The sequence below is a fragment of the Sus scrofa genome, chromosome 9 (genome assembly GCF_054392235.1).
Source record: "Sus scrofa isolate SSC_HxYL_T2T_F1_AM1 chromosome 9, Sscrofa_HxYL_maternal_Yorkshire_Landrace_v2.0, whole genome shotgun sequence".
Taxonomy (NCBI): domain Eukaryota; kingdom Metazoa; phylum Chordata; class Mammalia; order Artiodactyla; family Suidae; genus Sus; species Sus scrofa.
The window spans coordinates 78,431,159-78,450,616 of record NC_139391.1 but is presented as its reverse complement, the minus strand read 5'-3'; the positions used below and the strand labels follow the sequence as shown (position 1 = coordinate 78,450,616).

The 19,458-nt window shown below is 35.6% G+C and overlaps 1 protein-coding gene across 6 annotated transcripts in view; it reads left to right on the top strand.

Moving 5' to 3' along the window:
* Nucleotides 1–17,385, top strand: part of BET1 (Bet1 golgi vesicular membrane trafficking protein) — a 30,293-nt gene extending 12,908 nt beyond the window's left edge. Inside the window, exons 5-10 of one of the 6 annotated variants that reach the window (XR_014815793.1) lie at nucleotides 248–367; nucleotides 2,670–2,706; nucleotides 2,949–3,117; nucleotides 8,017–8,124; nucleotides 11,961–12,172; nucleotides 17,161–17,385. The gene's annotated coding sequence lies outside the window, so the exon portion shown is untranslated. Of the gene's footprint in view, nucleotides 1–247; nucleotides 3,118–8,016; nucleotides 8,125–11,960 lie in introns of all 6 variants that reach the window. The other 5 variants (XR_014815792.1, XR_014815791.1, XR_014815790.1 and 2 more) reach the window with 5 other exon arrangements.
* The last annotated feature ends 2,073 nt before the right edge of the window (nucleotides 17,386–19,458 follow it).

Genomic DNA, 19,458 nt, shown 5'->3' with positions numbered 1-19,458 from the left:
CATTTGCTGGAAGTTAGTTCATTTATGTTTCTCTGTACCCTTGACAATCTGATGATTTTAAAAAACTATGATTTTCAGAGTTCCCTGGTGGCCTAGCAGTTAAGGATTTGGCATTGTCACTGATGTGGCTCAGATTCTATCCCTGGCCCAGGAACTTCTGCACGCTGCAGGCGTAGCCAAAAAAAATAATAATAATAATAATAAAAAGCTTTTTAAATCTATGGTCTTTTTGCTTTTTGTTTTTTAGTGTACCTACCTTGAGTAAATGTTAGAAGGAGACCAACAGAATTTTCAACTTTCTGGAAGCAGAAGCTTAAAGGGAGAGTGCTTAGAAAGTGTTCTACCTGTAGAGGTTTGGAAAAAGTTGGTAAGCATTCCATCTCCCTTTACTTTTTCTATTGTCATAGTTCTAACTTTCTTCTATTTTGAAATATTGATTTATGGTATGAGGTAATGGAATGAATGATTTTATGTTTTATTTACAAAGCACCAACCACTTATTCTCATGGTAAATATTAATACTTTTTTCTTTCCTTAGATATTGCTATGGTATATGATAGGGTCTTTTTCTTGTATATGTATTTTGTTCCATCCAATTTTTTATCCTTGCACCAATACCACACTATTTTAACTATTGAATTGTTTATAGTGTTTTGATAGGCAACACATAATCTATTCAATTTATTCTTTCTGAGGAACCTCAACATACTTGGGTAATATTTTAACAAAGTATAGTGGATTTTTGTGAAGAACCACATTAATCTTTTATAATCTTAACTGAACAAAAACCTAAAATGTTTCCCTATTGGGAAGTTAGATCCTGACTCCAAACAAATTTCATATTTTCTTTCATTATATGTTTATATTTAATGATATATAGTGGTAAACCAGCTCTCTTGAGAGGGGGGAGAATTTATTTCTAGTAATTTTCAATTTCTGTGGTATAAATATTCCCACCACACTTACTTCAAACTACCAAATGTGGCAGCTTTGAACACAGAGTTATGAAAGCATATGCAGGCTCTAATAAGCTGGTACAAGCTGTCCCTAGTACAACACTGGTTATATTGATGATAAATATCCTTTTAAAAAATGTAGAAGCTATTTTTTTCCTAAATGAGAATCCCTCACTTAAATTTTAATAGAGGAGTTCCCGTCGTGGTGCAGTGATTAACGAATCCGACTGGGAACCATGAGGCTACAGCTCCAATTCAACTCCTAGCCTGGGAACCTCCATATGCCGCAGAAAGCGGCCCTAGAAAAGGCAAAAAGACAAAAAAAAAAAGTTAGTATTCTACAAAGAATTTATGACACTCAAAAAGAAAAACTAATGTTTAAATTTCTTTTTACTAATTAAGTCAACTTTGCAACTTCAGCAAGGATCAGTTTCATATGCAAAATTATATAAAAACTCTTCCTATCTGTCCTTTTTCAAAGATCTACAATCATGGTGTGATTCACATGAGAGCAGACAGTTGAATCTGACTTTATCAGTATTTATGAATTTTCTCATGACTACAATGAATTTTGGAAGGGACAGGAAAAATCATAGCATAGTTGAAATAAAAGTCCAGATAAAACAGATATTAATGTGTAATGAAAAACTTTGTCATTTATACGTATTTTATAAGTATCCCTCTCTCTTCAACTTCATCTCATTAATGAATAAATAGTCTTAGATGGTGATAATTTATTAAGCTTTCTGCATTATTGAAAAATCCATTGGCATTAAAGCATGTAATATAAGCTTTTTTCCTTTCAAGGAAACTGGAGTATAATTGTTACATTAGGTAACCTGTATTTTGGAAAATTTATTGGAATGAAATGCTTTAGCCTCCTTATAGTAGATTTAATGCTCAGTGTCTTCACAAACAGTCCTTTGAAATGTTTTAATTTCCGGAGTTCACATTGTGACTCAGTGGGCTAAGAACCTGACATAGTCTCCCGTGTTACTGCAAGCTGTGGTATAGGTCTCAGATGGGGTTTGGATCCTGCATTGCTGTGGCTGTGGCATAGGCCAGCAGCTATAGCTCCAATTTTACTCCTAGCCCAGGAACTTCCATATGCTGTATGCTGCAGGTGCAGCCCTAAAAAGAAAAACAGTTTTAATTTCATATTAATGTATATTTATATTTAAATTATTTAAACTTTATTTGAAAGGTGAGTTTTTTTGTTTGCATGTGCACGCATACACACACACGCACACACACACCAATTCTATGCAGAACAAATATGATGACTTTTGTTAAAGAAATCACACTATTAGATTAAAATTCCTTCCATATTTAATGGATTCTCTCCTAGCTTATTGCTTGAAAGACAAGCAAACTTTCGACTGGTGTAAGCTAGTCAGCTCCCCTTAAACTCTCTTTGCGTTTGCTTCTCATTTTGGGGGTAGGGTAGGGTTGGGGTGGGTGCCATGCCTGCAGCTTCTCATAACTAAATAATTTAAATTTACTTTTACAGTAGTTCTAAAATAGTTAGAACTCACACAGATAGCTTCTTAAGGGAGATCAACGGATGTACATTCTTTTTATTGATTACACATTTTCATCCTCAAAATTGCCATAAAAATGACCTTTTTCAAAGGTTCAGTGGAAACTGAGCACCGAGGACATGGCATCTGCCAATACAAGTGACCTTACACTAAATACCTGTGTTTTCCCTAGAGCACTTGGCACAATCATAGATCTCAAGAAGTGTTTGGTGAGTAAACTAACGTTTCCTACTAGAGAACATATCTCTTTTATTACCTCTCACTAAAATCCCAGAGGCCATAGAAAATCCTTAATAAAAATATGTGACATGGTTAATGGCATTCCAAGTTCAGTTATCAGCTGAGCTTCTCTGAATGTCGGAAGCACAGTACTGTAGCCATTATGTTAAATAGGGGCCGAAAATTATTGCTAATTTAAACTTCTTATATTTTTCACTTTATAAAACTGAAGGAAAATGGGCTAAAATTGAATGTTCTGCCTAAGAGGTCAAGAACGGATGCCACAAGGCACAACGGGGTAGAGGCAGTGAAGAAAGCCATTTAATATTCCTCCGCTTCCATCACCAATCCCACTTCAAAACATAAGAGGTTTATCAACATCTCTGATCCAAGTTAATCAGGTAGGTAGGGCATTCTATTCCAGAAAACCTAGTTTTTTGTTTTGTTTTGTTTTAACATTTCTCCCTGTTTCTGAGTAATTAGACTTGACCTCTGTTCTTAGCCACAATATTTGTATATCACCAAAAGCCCTACAATGACAAGATGTATAACCCACTGAGCCATTAATGTAAGTGGTGACTTCTTATTTACCAGGAACTTTCATCGGCACGTAGATCAAGGACTTATTCAGGTCAGAGAATGGGACATTACACAGTGTTGGAAGCAGTTTGGCATACCCAGTCACTGTAGCATTTCTGGGTTGTCCACATCTCACTGTCATTGAGAGTACACTCATCGCCTTTTCTTCATATCTGTTACCTTGCTATCTCTTGAAAAAGGAAATCAGAGGAAATAGGAGCTTTCTTTTAGCTCTTTCTGAATAAGTGGTGCATTCTCATTCATGAAAGGCAAGTGATAAAATATTAGCAACCTCATAACTCTGCTCTTTAAGTCTACCATAAATCTTCAGAGCTAAAAATTTCTGGTCTGTTCATTGGATTATAGAATTTATAGTGACTTGAAAAATGAGGATTCCAACATATATCTAATATTCCTAAAGGAAAAATGGAGAAAATGGAAATGAGGCAAGTTTTGAAGCGATAATGAATAAAAATTACACAAGTGCTCAGATTGATAGGCCACACTATGATGCAAACAGGTTATAAAGAAGCCACGTCCCACAGCTAGGCACAGCATATTAAAAGTGCAAAACATTAAAGATGAAGAAAATAAGTCAAGTGTATTTCCTTAGTAAAAGGAAAATTGAACGTGCAAAGAAGATGAACATAAGAAAAATATTTTAAAGAAAAAAAGTACCTAATTTGTTAGGCCATGTTCTTGCAAATGCGAGCTGTTTCTTGCCCTCTTCTTAGATCTTACAGACTAAGAAAAATGGGTGTAAATGGCTTATGAAATAACCCCCCAATCTAGGAACTCCATAATGGAGATGAAAATAGCACCACTCCAGACACACAGGTGAGGACTAATGGGAACAGGGGTCAGAGAGAAACAGCTTAAATTTATGCCCCAAATTCATGTACTTATGTCACACCTGCTCTTGTGCAAAGAGAAAGTATGGTTCAAGTCCACTGCTCCTCTTCAAAGCCTTGTACCTACAAGTACAAGAAATAAGATCCTTAAAAACAGTAATAAACATAGTTGGAAAGTCAAATCTGGGAAAAATATATAGGATTATGGCAGTTTAAGAAGACTTGCTTCACTCACTTTTAACATCAGCCCTTGTACCAGTTTCACAGATGAGCAAACCAGCAGTAAACCCCCCAGAAATAGCTGGAAAAGACTCTGCTCTTCTTTACTCCCACACCTGAGGGGTCAAAGGAACACAGGATTGAAACTGGATATAAGTGTAGGCAAAGTAAATGATCAGTTCGATAAGAATTAGGACTGATGGTTGTGTGATTTGGTCTATTCCCAGTGACCACATGCTCGATAACTATTTACTGAGTGAATGAATGCAATCTGAAAACACAAAGGAAGGCATAACTTTAATACATAATTTAGATCACTCAGAAATACATCATACATTCTCAAAATAAATTTTAAAAAGAAATAGAATCTATCTACTGATTTTTGTGCAACCATAATTAAAAGAGGACACATTTAGGGAATTTGTGCTGTGGCACAGCAGGTTAAAGATCCAGTATTGTCTCTGCAATGGCTCGGGTTGCTGATGAGGCATGGATTTGATCCCTGGCCAGGGAACGTCCATATGCCGCATGTGCAGCCAAAAGAAAAAAGGAAATGACAAATTTATGACAATTAAGAGATCATATTAAGCTGAAGTTTACTAATTTGTGACATGACATTTGGGGAGAAATTCCACTATTTTCAGGCAATAGAAGTGTATTTTTAAATAAAAATATATATAATGCATCTTTCAGTTGGTTGTATGTCCTTGCCATTGCACTGAAAACTGCCATGGCTAGGCTTTCAAGTGGACATTGGTTGCCAGCACCTAGGAACTTCCTATTACAGGGCATTCTCTGCCTGTGTCAGTGTTCCTTCCCACCCCAGAAGCTAAAGTGGCTGAAGTCACTCTCCTCCTGCCCTTCTGGTACCTGGCTATAGGCTCAGAATCCAGGCTTGACCAGTTGATACTTCCAACGAGGACTTCAAAAGATGCGGGCAGCTGAGAGACTACTAACAGCAGAAGCCTCAGCATCAGTCATTGAACAGAGGTAGATGTGGAGACCAGTGGCACAGCCTGAGTGTCTCATGTTGAATGGTCTGGCACAAACCAAAAGACAATAAGCTTGATGTCCACTAGTGGCACTGCCAGTGGTGACCAGCCAGAGTGCTCACGAGTCAGGAATGTGCTTCCTGCTCTCTAGCCAACCTTCATTTGTCCATCTCCCTTTTCTGTTCTTGATCCCCAAGCTCCCAGAATGACTATGTGGGCAACCTTCAACGAGATTCCTTTTCTCTTCAAGTTAGCCAAAGCTATTTTCTTAGCATAAAATTCTTACTGCTATAGCTTACCATGTGAGATTCAAGTTCATGTTCTATAGAAACTTTAATATTACTATAGTAATAGAGTATAAGAATATAAGTGAAAGAGAAACACAAAATGAGCCTACAGCCTCTTACCTTACTTGCCACTTTAACTTGTAGAAGAAGAAAAAAATTCTGTGTGTCATGGGGTGAATTGAGTAATTTATAATTGAGTAATTTATTAGTAATTAGAAGTATTTCTAATTTTTGTCTTGGTGATACATAAACCATTATATCTGCCGACAGCAAGGCAGACCATAACAGCTGCAGATGACTCTTTGGCTCAAAATCTGACAGTACTGTATCATACACTTTGTCTTTCAGATAGTGCATTCTTATTACAAAAGCACTTTTCATTTTTAACTAGGTAACTTACTTCTTGGGAGTATGACATTGATGATGTTTTTATTCACTGATGTTACCTTCCTGTAACTTAAAAGTAGCAGCTGATTAGGGAATTTACTGATCTGATTCACCATTTGAATATCCTTCTGGGATGTACATAAACATAAAATGGACTAACTTGTATATGCTAAAGTAATTTTAAAAGCTCATATCATCATAGGGTTCTACAGGAAGAAAATTGGATGCTAGTCTAAAAGTTCTCTCTTTGCTGAAGAAGAGGGGCAAAAAAGGAAAAATAATTATATTCCTATATGTGTATATTCTATTACATAAAATATTCTGACTCTACATGTACCAACAACTTCCCTTAAATTTCCTTTCACTCATTAATTCAGATATCATCAAGAGAAATTTAAATTTTAATGATGAATAAAAATAAAATATTCTCAATCTTTTTAAAAATTATAATTTATTTTTTATTAAAGTATAGTTGATTTACAATGTTTTGCCAATTTCTGCAATACAGTAAAGTGACCCCATCATACACAGACACACACACACACACACACACACACACACACACTCCTTTTTTTATATTATCTTCCATCATGGTCTTTCCCAAGAGATTGGATATAGTTCCCTGTGCTGTACATAGGATCCCATTGTTTATCCATTCTAAATGTAATAATTTGCTTCTACTAACCACAAACCTCCAGTCTACCCCACTTCCTTCCCCCCTCCCTCCTCCTTGGCAACCACAAGTCTGTTCCCTATGTCTGTAAGTCTAAAACACTCTCAATCTTAAATGGAAGGAAGATTCAATCAAATAAATATTTCTTTTCCAAAGGGCCCATGTGTAAAAACATTGGTCATGATTCCTATTGGCAACACAATTGGATTTTGTCATAGAGACGATATCTTCTACAAACTATGAGGTCTAATAGTTTCTTTTTGAGAGGAGGGAGCATGGGAAAGTGTATCTTTCAAGAGGTTTCTGTGTCTGAATAATGTTAAAATGATGACTTCACTTCTGCTTTTTTTAAAAGAAAGAAAGAAGATGCCTTCTTATAGGTGGATTCTTTGTCCATCTTTATGAATTTGGGATTCTAGGTGCTAGATGAGAAGAGGACATCTGTTCCTTAATTAAGGAAGAAGGAATTGTTTACTGGCTCTAGAGAACATAAGTGTGCTCTCTCCTTCTACTGCTCCCTAATTGCCATACAACTGCACAATCTTACCCATGCAACTGCCTTTAGCTGCTTACTTGGAGCTATTTTATGTTACTTCTGTGTGACTATTTTACAATTCAGAAAAAAATAACTGGCACACAGAAGTAATTAGTTAAGATACGTTTGGGAGAGAAAGGGAATGTAGCTTTTATCAAAATGTTTTGAAGGGCTAGATGAAGGTTTTCAAGTTTAATAGTATCCAGTGGGGCTTATTATCTGGATAAATTGCTTTTTAAAAGTTAAGAACTCTAGGAAGTTCCCATTGTGTCTCAGCAGTAACAGACCTAATTAGTATCCATGAGGCTGCTGGTTCGATCCCTGGCCTTGCTCAGTGGGTTAAGGATCCTTGTATTGCAGTGAGCTGTGGTGTAGGTCGCAGACTCAGTGGCTCTAATCCTGCAGTGCTGTGGTTGTGGTGGAGGTTGGCAGCTGCAGCTCAGATTCAACCCTAGCCTGGTAATTTCCATATATCACAGGTACAGCACTAAAAAGCAAAAAAAAAAAAAAAAAAGTTAAGAACTATAAAATATGTGGGGAAATTAATATAAAATTTTAATTCACAGGATAAATATATTTAATAAGTAGAATATCAACATTTAAAAAATTAAGTCTATAACAATATAAATTGCATAAAAGACAATTAGGAAAGATTAAAGACAGTAAATTTTTATTCCATAAGAATTAAAGTTGTTATTATTTCTGACACTTACCTGCTTCTGTTATTACAAGAAACTGTAAAAAAGAGGTTTTTTTTTTTTTTTTTTTTTTTTTAAGCTAATGATTGTGAAAGAGACTTTGGGAGCACTATGATCCAAACCACCATTTAAAAAGTGATAAAACTATGAGGTCATTACACGAATCAGATGGCCTAAGATCCCAGAGGTAAGTGGTGGTAAAGTCAAAACTAGATCTCATTACCTTTTAATCAAGTCCATTTTTTTCCATTTCACCACCTAGGCTCCACCTCAACTGTGTTTGCTTTGCAACCACTTTTGTCATCTGAATGTTACTGAAAAGAGATATAATTAACAGCAAGTTTCTTTGTTGGCTTTAAAATATCTAGACAGCTAGATTAGCTAGCTAGCTAGATAGATAGCTTGGTTATGCTTCTATAACATTCTTAGTGGCTTAAAATGCCAAAATCTATTTCTTGCTCTTGCCACATACCTAATACAAGTTGTCTAGGTAGCCCTGCACTATGTTATCTTCGGTGCTGACAGTGAGCGGGTCTCATCTTTGAGCTTCATAATCACAGAAGGAAGAAAAATGGGATGTGATAAACAGTGCTTTACACTTGTGTCCAGCAAAGACAGGAGACATTCTGTTTACACTTCACTGCCAAAGTCTATCACATAGCCACCCACATATCAGAAGGCAAGAAGGGAAATCTTCCCATGTGCTTATGAAGAAAGAAAAATATTTAGTAAGCAGCATTCAGGACTATATTAGATATATATAACAGCTATTCCTTTGAGCTTTGCCGGGACAATGTTCACGTCATTATACATTCACTGAATAATGAATATTCATATATCTGCAAAAATGCTACCAGAAAACAGAAGGCTAATGAAATGTGATATCTGATTATACAAACCTACTTCATGAAACATATTATGTTACTAAACAGATTTTTAAGTGGGTAACATACAAGACCAAAAAACCCCTAGTATTTAAAAACCCTATTATCACTTGAAGGTTCAATTTCTTCAGAAATACACTTGTTTATTGATTAGACAAATACTTTGCAGACAAATGCTACTTTTCCCCTCAATTCAGTTTTACCCAATTTAATAATGAAGTCAGGGCAGAAAATTTATGCTATAGTATGTCTTCTGTTTTATTGAAAACTGACCATGGTTTGAGGGGAGTACCTAGAGAAAGAATGAAATAGCCTAGGTGTAGGGAAGATCTAAACATCTGAAGGGTCATATCAAGTTGTCACTAAAATGCTAAATGTTCTTAGGGGAAAGAAAGTTCAAAGCCAAATAAATTGCTCGTTCATTGCTTAAACCGTATGTGCTATGTTAGCTGCTTTAAACGTTTACATTTTTCCAGTGCTATTCAGCTTATTCAAGGTTAATATAGGAGAACAATTGCCTGTAGAAAGAGTAATAATATTATGACAATTACCCAAAGGTCTTAAAAGCTGACTAATTGAAGCTTTGGTGGGGCAGGAAAACGTTTGCGTCAGAAACATTTAGGTTTAAATTTTAGCTTTTCCGTTTTTAGCTGGGTAGCAATTCATGTAATCTCTTCCAGCACAGTTTCCTTTTCTGTGAACTGGGGTTAGCTTTATCTCTGTCACAGGGCTGGGTTTTTTTGTTTGTTTTGTTTTTAAATTTTATTGGGGTATAGTTGATTTACAATGTTTGACTAGCTTCACCTTTACAGCAAAGTGAATCAGCTATAGATATACATATGTCCATTCTTTTCCCCCAAATAGGTTGTTATAGAACACTGAGTAGACCTCCCTGGGCTATACTGTAGGTCCTTGTTACCCATCTATTCTCTCTATAGTAGTGGGGTATATGTGCTAATCCCGCCCTCCCAGTTTATCCCTCCCCTCCATGATTTTCTCTTTGGTAACCCTGAATTTGATTTCTAAATATACGAGTTTGTTGCTGTTTTATAAATTATTTTGTATCTTTTTTTTTTATTGTATTCCACATGTAAGTGATATGTGGACTGCTGAAGGGCTCATTCATTCTTTTGTTCTTCAAAATGTTTAATAAGCCATTCAACGTGGCATGCACTTGGCTGGGCATGAGGGACACAATAAAGTGTAGAGCAAACAAGAGAGAAGCTAAATCCAGAGATGATCAAAACAAGCATATTTTGATAAAGAAGTAGGGAAATCAGAGGGAGAGTTACTAAGGAGACCATTTTGGATGAGATGGTTAGAGAAGCCCTCTCTGAGAAGCTGAGGTTGGGAGGATGGAGATGAGTCAACTAAGCAAAGAGCTTGGGAGTAAGGCCAATTGGTCAGTGGCCATAGAATTGCAAGGGTAGGAAGCTGACTCAATGAGATGGGGCACTGGAGTTCCCTAGTGGCCTACCAGTTGAGGATCCAGTGTTGTCACTTCTGTGGCACAGGTTTGATTCTTCACCTGGGAACTTGCCTTAAAAAAAATGAGATAGGGCATAATAAGCCCTCACAGAACCTCCAACACTTTTGCCTCACTACTCTTTTACCCACTACCACCTACTCACACTCTCATGATCATTCTGCTTTGCACACAAAAACTTGTCAGGATGTGTGGTAACAGTTGTGGTGAGTTTTAAGGGAATAAAACCTAGTGAGTACAATAGCAACCAATAAGAGCCTTTGGGAGAATTCATTGTTAATATAATAAGTTAAGAATAGTTTCCTGAGATACTTTCAAAGAGGAGGAAAAAAATGAATACAGTTTCCTAGGAATGTGTAATCTTAGAATAGGTCATCAGTTCTAAAATACTCAAAACCAGTTTTATGTTTGGCTTTCTAGAATTTAATTAATAGGTTAGTTGTCTGTACTATATTGAAGTTTTAGCAAAATAAATGATCTAAAGATATATTCCTTTTAGCCTAAATACCATTCGAATTCAGTTACTTATCTCAGAGGATGGTAGTCAAAGTTGCTAAATTATCTAGGATGAGCTGAACAAAAATCTTGCTTATAAAAGTTTTCAACTTGACACCCCTTGAGGTGTCTGTGTATTTTTCATGTCTCATTACCTTTACTGAAAAATCAGTCTGAGGAAAACAGGCCATCCAAATAAAACAGACCATCCAAATAAAATTGTCTTTAAAATATGCAATGACAAAGCTCTACCACTAAGTTCCATCTAACACTTTGATCAAATATTCCTGTCAAGTACCAGGCAACAGTCTCCTGATTCAGCCTACATAAAATTCAAAGGTATGAAGACAAACATGTTTTCAAGACAAGAAATATCCCAAGTACTATCCTAATGTACAGGTTAGAACAGATTCAAAGTCACTCTCAAGCAGAATGTCCCATCATCTTTGATGCCAAAAGCTCTGTAAACAGTGAACAAACCTTAATTCCATGTTATGATTCCTTGAAAAAAGATCTATAGGGGCCTGAACTGGAGTATCCAGATGGCCACCATTAAATGATGACACTTTTATTAACCACAAATGATCATGATTGGATAAAATATGAAACAAACTCAAGTACTATCATACTAAGCTAATTCTTACATTTTAAAGTGTAATAAAAATCATCTTTTCTTTTACAGTTACCCAGAAAGCTATTGTTCATAGATCCTGCCTACATTCATCTTACCTAGGAGATAGAGTTGACGGCGTTAGAGCATTCTTATGTTTAAATTGTCATTACACACTTATTGTGAACATTATATATTATATATATGTATGTATATTATATATCATATGTATGCTACAAATAGGTACCTTTGCAATATATCCTATTTAGTAAAGCTCTCTAATAATCTTGTCATATCTTCTTTGCTCAACTTTTGAAAGTAAAAATTGAACATCCTTCTTTCACAATGTGAAAAGTGGTTCCAGATGTGAGGGGATAGGAAAAAGCAAGGATAAAAGATTGATTTAGGTTTTCTATCGCATCAGCCTTCCATTAATTCACTGATTAGCTGCTCAGTTTTTTTCAGCAACTCTCCTGAAATTATATTTACTTCACTTTTAAACAAATATTTCAAATTACTTAGAAACCAAGATATAGGTGTTTTCTCAGGTGGACCCTTCAGATTCTAAGTAATGAAAACAGTGGAAGCCTGGTTCTGCAAATTTCAGCTCTTCCTTGTCATTTGTCCAGAAGCCTAAACGGAAACAGTCTTCCTTCCAGGCCCATCTATCACAGCCACAGAGTTACGTAATAAAACGTCAAAATAATGACTTGGAGACACTGTGAAATGCTACAGTGCCTGCCAAACTTCCAAGAAACAGGTAAGCTTTTATAAAAATAAGTATATTTTATGGACTTATAATACTTTGAAAATTGAAAACAATATATAGTTGAGCATAATATTAAAAGTAGCATCATGACATTCTTCAACTATTTCAGTGAAAGCAGCCTTTTCACACACTATCTGAGATCATTTCAGCTTTCAAAAATGATAAGAGTCTGCTTGTAATTAACACATAAATGATGACTCAATGACAATTTAATTTTTTGTGTAAAAGCAACATGCACTAGCATGGAATTCTCCCTATTAAAGCCCAATCTCCTTTGCTGTTAGTTTTCAGATACTTTCTAATATGTAGTATAAAAATTTTTGCATTATTTTTTAAAATAAAAATTGGTTAATTTTTTTTTCACAACCAAAGCCACATATAAGGAAGTTCCTGATAAAAATAAAAACATCTTTTTCAAATATTCATGTTCATGGTAGGAATTTTAGAAAACAGAAAAGTATAAAGCAGAAAATTAAAACTGTCTAGATTTCACCATCCAAAGATGACTGCTTTTAATATTCTTATACATTTTTCTTTGGGTTTTAAATCTTTTTGTTTAGAAAAAATTTAGAAGGATAGAAAAGTTGCAAGTATAGCACAGAAGGTTACCGTATATACTTCAGACAGCTTCCCTTAAGGTTAGGGCTTACATTATCATAGTACTGTTACCAAAACTTAGGAAATCAACATTGAAACAATCCTATTAATGAAGCCAAAGACTATTAAAATTATCCAGCTTTTTTTTTGTTTTGTTATTAATGTCCTTTTACTGTTTCCAGGATCCTCTTTAGGATCTCATGTTGTATTAGGTGTCATGTTTCTGACGTGTGATGAGATTGACACTTCAGAAGAAGACTACTCAGTTATTTTAACTTCTTTCTACAATGGACAGTGGAAAAACTGGCTGTCATTGTCTACAATATATACCTTTTTATTGCCTAGCTGCAGTATACATAGAAAATAGTTTCATTTGTTGTTGGTGTTTTTTTTTTTTTTTTTTTTTTTTTAAGGGCTGTACTTGAGGCATATGAAAGTTCCCAGGCTAGAGGTCGAATTGGAGCTGTAGCTGCTGTCTACACCACAACCACAGCAACACAGGATCTGAGCCCCATCTGTGACCTACACCACAGCTCACAGCAATGTTGGGTCCTTAACCCACTGAGCGAGGTCAGGGATGGAACCTGCATCTTCATGGATACTAGTTGGGTTCATTACCACTGCTCCACAAAAGGATCTTCCAGAAAATAGTTTCTGAATTATGAATCTACACTCATGTGAGAAATTTACTAAGGTAAGTACATTATTTTTGTACAGTTCTTTTTGTCTCTAGCCTTATATCATTCAGTCAAGACACTACTTTCCAAAGTAACATAGATTCCAGTTCTTTCCCTGTTCACATCCTTCAGTGTTATGCTATTCATTTGGGGAGGTGTGCCTGGGAAGCCTGAAGACCTGTTTCATCTCTCTCCAAGTCCTTCCCACTGAACACCCTGTGACCAACAGTCACCAGCACCTTATAATATGTGGTTTTACATCCATATTAAATCATTCTTTCCCTCACTGTCCCCTAACCAAGTTCCTTTATTGGGAAGCTCCAAAAATTTATACTGAAAATACATTTTTGTTAAAACTCCTTACCTAGAGTTTGTTTCCCCAGAGCTTGTACTGGAGTGATGGAAATAACATGCTCCTTTGTAGTTCAAAGAGCTGCAGGGAACAGAAGCTCCCAAAACTGCCCTGAAGGCAACTGAAACTTTGGGCTTTAGCTGTCATCAGGCAGCCCCACAGGACTGTCAACAGGTAGGAACCAAGGACTGTTCAAGCTGGCTGACCAGTTGTGGGAGGCCTTCCGGAATGGCAGGTTTTCAAACAGTAGCAAGACTGTGGTGTCTTAAAAGCCCCGATTTCTCTTCTGCCGTAGTATGGACCATGTTTCATCCCAGACATTTTGACCTCTGCGGCAGCCATGACTGTGTAGCTCAAGGCATTTTTATTTCCTTTGATTTGGTATTTGCTAACTATACTTCAAATATCTCTAGAACCAAATGATTCATTGAACCCTTGAAAGCTAAATGAAAAGAATCTCATATTTTCCTGCTCTTTTTTTGGCCTTTTGATACTCTTTAATTTTAGAGTCAACTTTTCAGTTTGGAAACTGAAAAGGCTGAAGAACTTAGCCCATTTATATCTTCAAAAAATAATGAAATAGAGAAGCTAAGTCTGTCTTGAGGCATCACAATAATAGAGTCTTCCCACTGAAATGGACAATTGCCTTTGTACAATGGTTAAGGGCAGATAGGAGAAGGAAGAAAGAGAAAGATAATGCCATCTGCCCACCTTATTATTATTATTATTTTTCCTAAAGCAAGTGTTGAAGATTTTTCAGATGAAATAGGAGTGTTCCATTTTACCTCCATGCAGGGATTCTTGGTATAGTAGGAAGTGGTTTTCTACCCATCTGAAAACTCTTCTTAGCCAGGCATCAAAGACTGGAGCCAGAGATGTAAGCAGGGGTGGGGTAGAAAGAGCTCATATGCTGAATCAATCAGCCTGGATTTGATTCAACCTGCTGTCAATTACCAGCAAAGTGACTTTAAGCAAGTCACTTAATTTTTCTGACTCTCTATTTCCCCATCCATAAAGTCACACATACCTCACAGGTTCTTATTAGGATCAGATAAAAAATTTGTGTCAAAAAGCCTGGAACATAATAGGCTTTCTATAAATGTTAATTGAATCAGAAAATAACCTTGGGTCAACGTGTTCTGCCTTTCAGCCAACACCAGTGATAGCATTTTGTGTATAGTGGTTTTGTCGCCTGGCTACTTAGGCACTGCCGTGGACATTATAACACAGGAGAAGCAAACTTTGACGAATGGCAGCTCACATTGTAGAGCTAACGCTTCAGACTCAATCACACATGGAGAGGATGATACACTAACATCTACCACAGAATTGTGGCCAAAGACTTAATGTGATGTGGCCTCTTCTGGGTAGGAAGAAATACAACCATAATCTGGTGCCTCAAATAAAGCCCTATTTTAAGGAAAATAAAACTCTTTCAGGAATTTTCTCAGGACTGCTTGCCTTTTTTTTTTTTTTTTTTTTTCATTCCAACTGGACTCTAAAAAATTTTTTGCAGCTGTTAAAAAATGTTATAAAATATCGGAGTTCCCGTCGTGGCGCAGTGGTTAACGAATCCAACTAGGAACCATGAGGTTGCGGGTTCGATCCCTGCCCTTGCTCAGTAGGTTAATGATCCGGTGTTGCCGTGAGCTGTGGTGTAGGTTGCAGACGCGGCTCGGATCCCGCGTTGCTGTGGCTCTGGCGTAGGCTGGTGGCTACAGCTCCGATTCGACCCCTAGCCTGGGAACCTCCATATGCCACGGGAGCGGCCCAAGAAATAGCAACAATAACAACAACAACAACAACAACAAAAAAGACCAAAAAAAAAAAAAGTTATAAAATATCTTTAAAATTTTTTATTTAATACAGCATTTTCCTGCTCCTTTAAAAGTCAGCTTACTTCATGGAAAGTTGCTACATAATGAAAACTTTCTTAGTTAAATCTCATTAGCAACCAATCCATATCAATAATAAAATTTCCTATTTGTTGCCTTAACCTAAAATAGGGTAACTCTATAATTTATTATCCAGACTGAAACACTTTGGGGAATGAAAGTTGGCTTCATTAATTATTATGCTGGAACCATAAAGCATATTTAGGGATGGTCTTAGAAAAACCTGGACAGAAGGTCACTCTAACTTTCCAGAAATGTTGGCTAGCCTGAGCATTGGTATCTAAGAGAACTAATGCATGAGGGTCCTGCAGAAGGAGTAGGGGGTGTTTTCGTTCAGCAGAAGCATTTCTGGATTCTTTTTTCTCCCCTGAATTGTAAGACTTGCTTGTAGTTTAAATTTTAGCACTAGCTGTTACTTTAAGAAAAACACTGTGCATTGAAATTGTCCCAGAATTTCAAAGGAGAAATAAATTTCCTGTATTCATGTCCTAGAATTTCATTTATTGTTTGCTAATGCATTAGAAACATTGTGTTAATTTTTGATTATTAGATTTGAACCTAATTGTATGGCACACCCTGTGCCCCCATCCCCTATAAAGGGATATTTTTCCCACAGGTCTGAGGATATGTGGTTAAAAGACAAATCTTGGCTTTCAGATAAAGCTTGAAGATAAGCAGAATTACCTTTGTATATATTAGATTTTATAGTTATTTTTGTTTAAATATTACGGTGTGTATAATATATATTTGAATCTATTAGATTTATCAATTAGCTACACTGGAAGTTGTCTTAATATTGTGCAATGCATTCTGCAAGTAATTTTCTTAATAACATAATAACATAAATATCCTCATTGATTGTTATAACTAACTCACAGTTATTTAAAATGTTTTGATAATGGCATTGCGCCCTTTTCAGGAATCAGACAAGCTCTATTTATTCTATGTCCTTCCTTTTTCAAGTTTTCTATGTTCACCTTGAAAATTCACAACATTTAGGTATATCTTCCAGCTAGTACATTACTGGAGACACTAAAGATTTGAAGGGAAAAAAAATGAACAAATTTTGAAAGCCCTGATTAGTAAGTTTTTTTGGTCAAAAGCTGGATACTATAAAATATTTAACATGTTTATCCCCAGCTGCATTTGCAATTTTATTTTTCTCCTCATTTTTGTATGACGTTCATTTTATAACACAAGTGGAATTTTTGAACTATTTTCTATGTGCTGAGCAGGATTATCATCGTAAAGATGACAAAGTGAATGAGACACATGTCCTGTCTAAGGGTGACCACTATCTCATTTTTGCTATTTAGAAAATGGTAACAAGGTAAGGATTCTATTTGTATTGTATGTGTCCAGAGTTTAGAAAAAAAGCTCAAAATATGCAAATTCTAAAATTATTTTGAAGTTCAGCTATTTAAAAGGTCAAGAAAGTTGTTTTCTTCTCAAGAACAGACGGAGATGGAGGAAAACCTGCCAACCAAAGAGGTTCAATTTGGACATGCATTCATTAACTTCTCCAGGCACTGCCACTCTACCCAGATGAGAGAAGATACTTCCTGAATGTTCTAGGGGCCGTCAGGCTGAATGAGTGCATTTCCCAAAGCAGAAACCCCATTTTCCACCAATATTTAATGATTTCTTTGTTCCCCCTCTATTAAACAAAGGTTTTGATGAACAGTCTTTGCAAAACCCAGTTATTTACCTCTCTCATGAATGTTAGATTGTACAAAATTTCATTTCAAAGTGAAAGATCTTTAATGCAAATGCTCTTGCATAACACCAATTTGGTATAACAGATTGGCTATGAATTTAGATATTTCATTTACAAAGAACCTCTGACTGAGAATGATTAGTAATGCATACTCTCCCTGTGAAGACAGAAAAAATATTGTAGGAACTCATCAAATTATTTGGTAAATATTTGGGTAATTATCACTCATCTAAAGTTGACTGAAAATAACATACATTAAATTTCTGCAGTTCAGTGTTTCAATTTATAGATAAACTCGGTGAAACTGACTAGGGCATTTAAAATCATCATAAGCCAAGTAGAGATAGAGCAAATGATTTTTTTCCAAAATTATGGAGAGTCAAGGGTAGAGAGAATATGAAAAATAAGATATAAATAATCAAATGATCAAACAACACAGAAAGATAGATTGTGTGAGATTTCAATAAGTATTATAAATTGGAAGAAGTAGGAAAAGATCAATATGAAGTGAGCACACCCTCAGGTAATTGGCTAAAATGTTGATGACTTGCATTCTTCTATTTTACTCAAAAGCATCCATGAACTGACATGTCTTTCAACTTCCTAAATATATGATTTCCAAACATGTTCCTATGAATAAGGAAGCTTCAAGGATGGGAAATATTGTTCATTTGCTGCCCTTCCACTGAGGCAGCTTTTCCTTCTATTAGTAACCATTTTTGTTACTTAAGAGTCATTCGTATGGTTGTGGAAGTTACTTTCAAGGAAAAATATCTGCATTCTAAAACCATACAGCAACTCTTGGGATGCTGTTAATTACCACCCCATCTTTATAACCTTTTAGGGAGTCTTCTGTGTATACTTAGTCCACATTACAATGAATAGATTGGGAACACTTTTCTTTGAATTTATCCAAGGTGGGTTGAAGGTCACAGTTACATAAAATAGTGGTGATCCTTTTCATATTACATGCCACTATTAGAATCACTTAAATGTTCAGTTTTGGAAGCTAGCATTCATAAAATAGTAAACACTGCCTCATCCTAATTTATTAGGACTCTAGTCTAGAAAAAGCAGTATCATTATTACCACAACTAAGATTTCTATTCTTCACAAATTATAGAAGTTTCCAGGATTGGCTTTTCTAAATTTATCCTATGTTATTTTACCATTAAATTAGGAAATTTTTGAACCCTGTGTGTAAAGATATAAATTTAATTCTTAAGACTTAATCTTTAAACCTGGAAATTGTCAATTAATGTTCTTAAACCTTACTTGACAGGTTCTATTAGCTTTCAAAGGCTAACAATTTAATTTCATCTTTGTTTTGTAAAACTGGGCTTCCATGCTAATTAGAGTTGGTCTGTCATTAGCTGTAGTGTCAGACTATGAGGGAATATAGAACACCAAAGTTTTTTTTTTTTTTTTTTTTTTTTTACTATGGCTGATTTTTCATCATTTTCATTTGACTTTTTAAAAAATTTATTATCTATTTTCTTTTTGTAACTTTGAAAGTAGTTGTGATTGTGTTTATTATTTTTTAAATTGTTTAAAATTTTATTTTATTTTTGATGTGGTATATATAGACAATGGAATACTACTCAGCCATAAAAAAGAACAAAATAATGCCATATGCAGCAGCCTGGATGGAACTAGAGACTCTCATATTGAGTGAAATAAGTCAGAAAGAGAAAGAAATACCATATGATATCACTTATATATGGATCTAATATACAATACAAATGAACCTTTCCACAGAAAAGAAAATCATGGACTTGAAGAATAGACATGTGGTTGCCAAGGGGGAGGAGGAGGGAGTGGGATTGATGGGGATCTTGGGGTTAATAGATGCAGACTATTGCCTTTGGAATGGATTAGCAATCAGATCCTGCTGTGTAGCATTGGGAACTATGTCCAGTCACTTATGATGGAGCATGATAATGTGAAAAAAAAGAATGTATACATGTATGTGTAACTGGGTCACCATGCTGTACAGTATAAAATTGGCATAACACTATAAACCAGCTATAAGGGGGAAA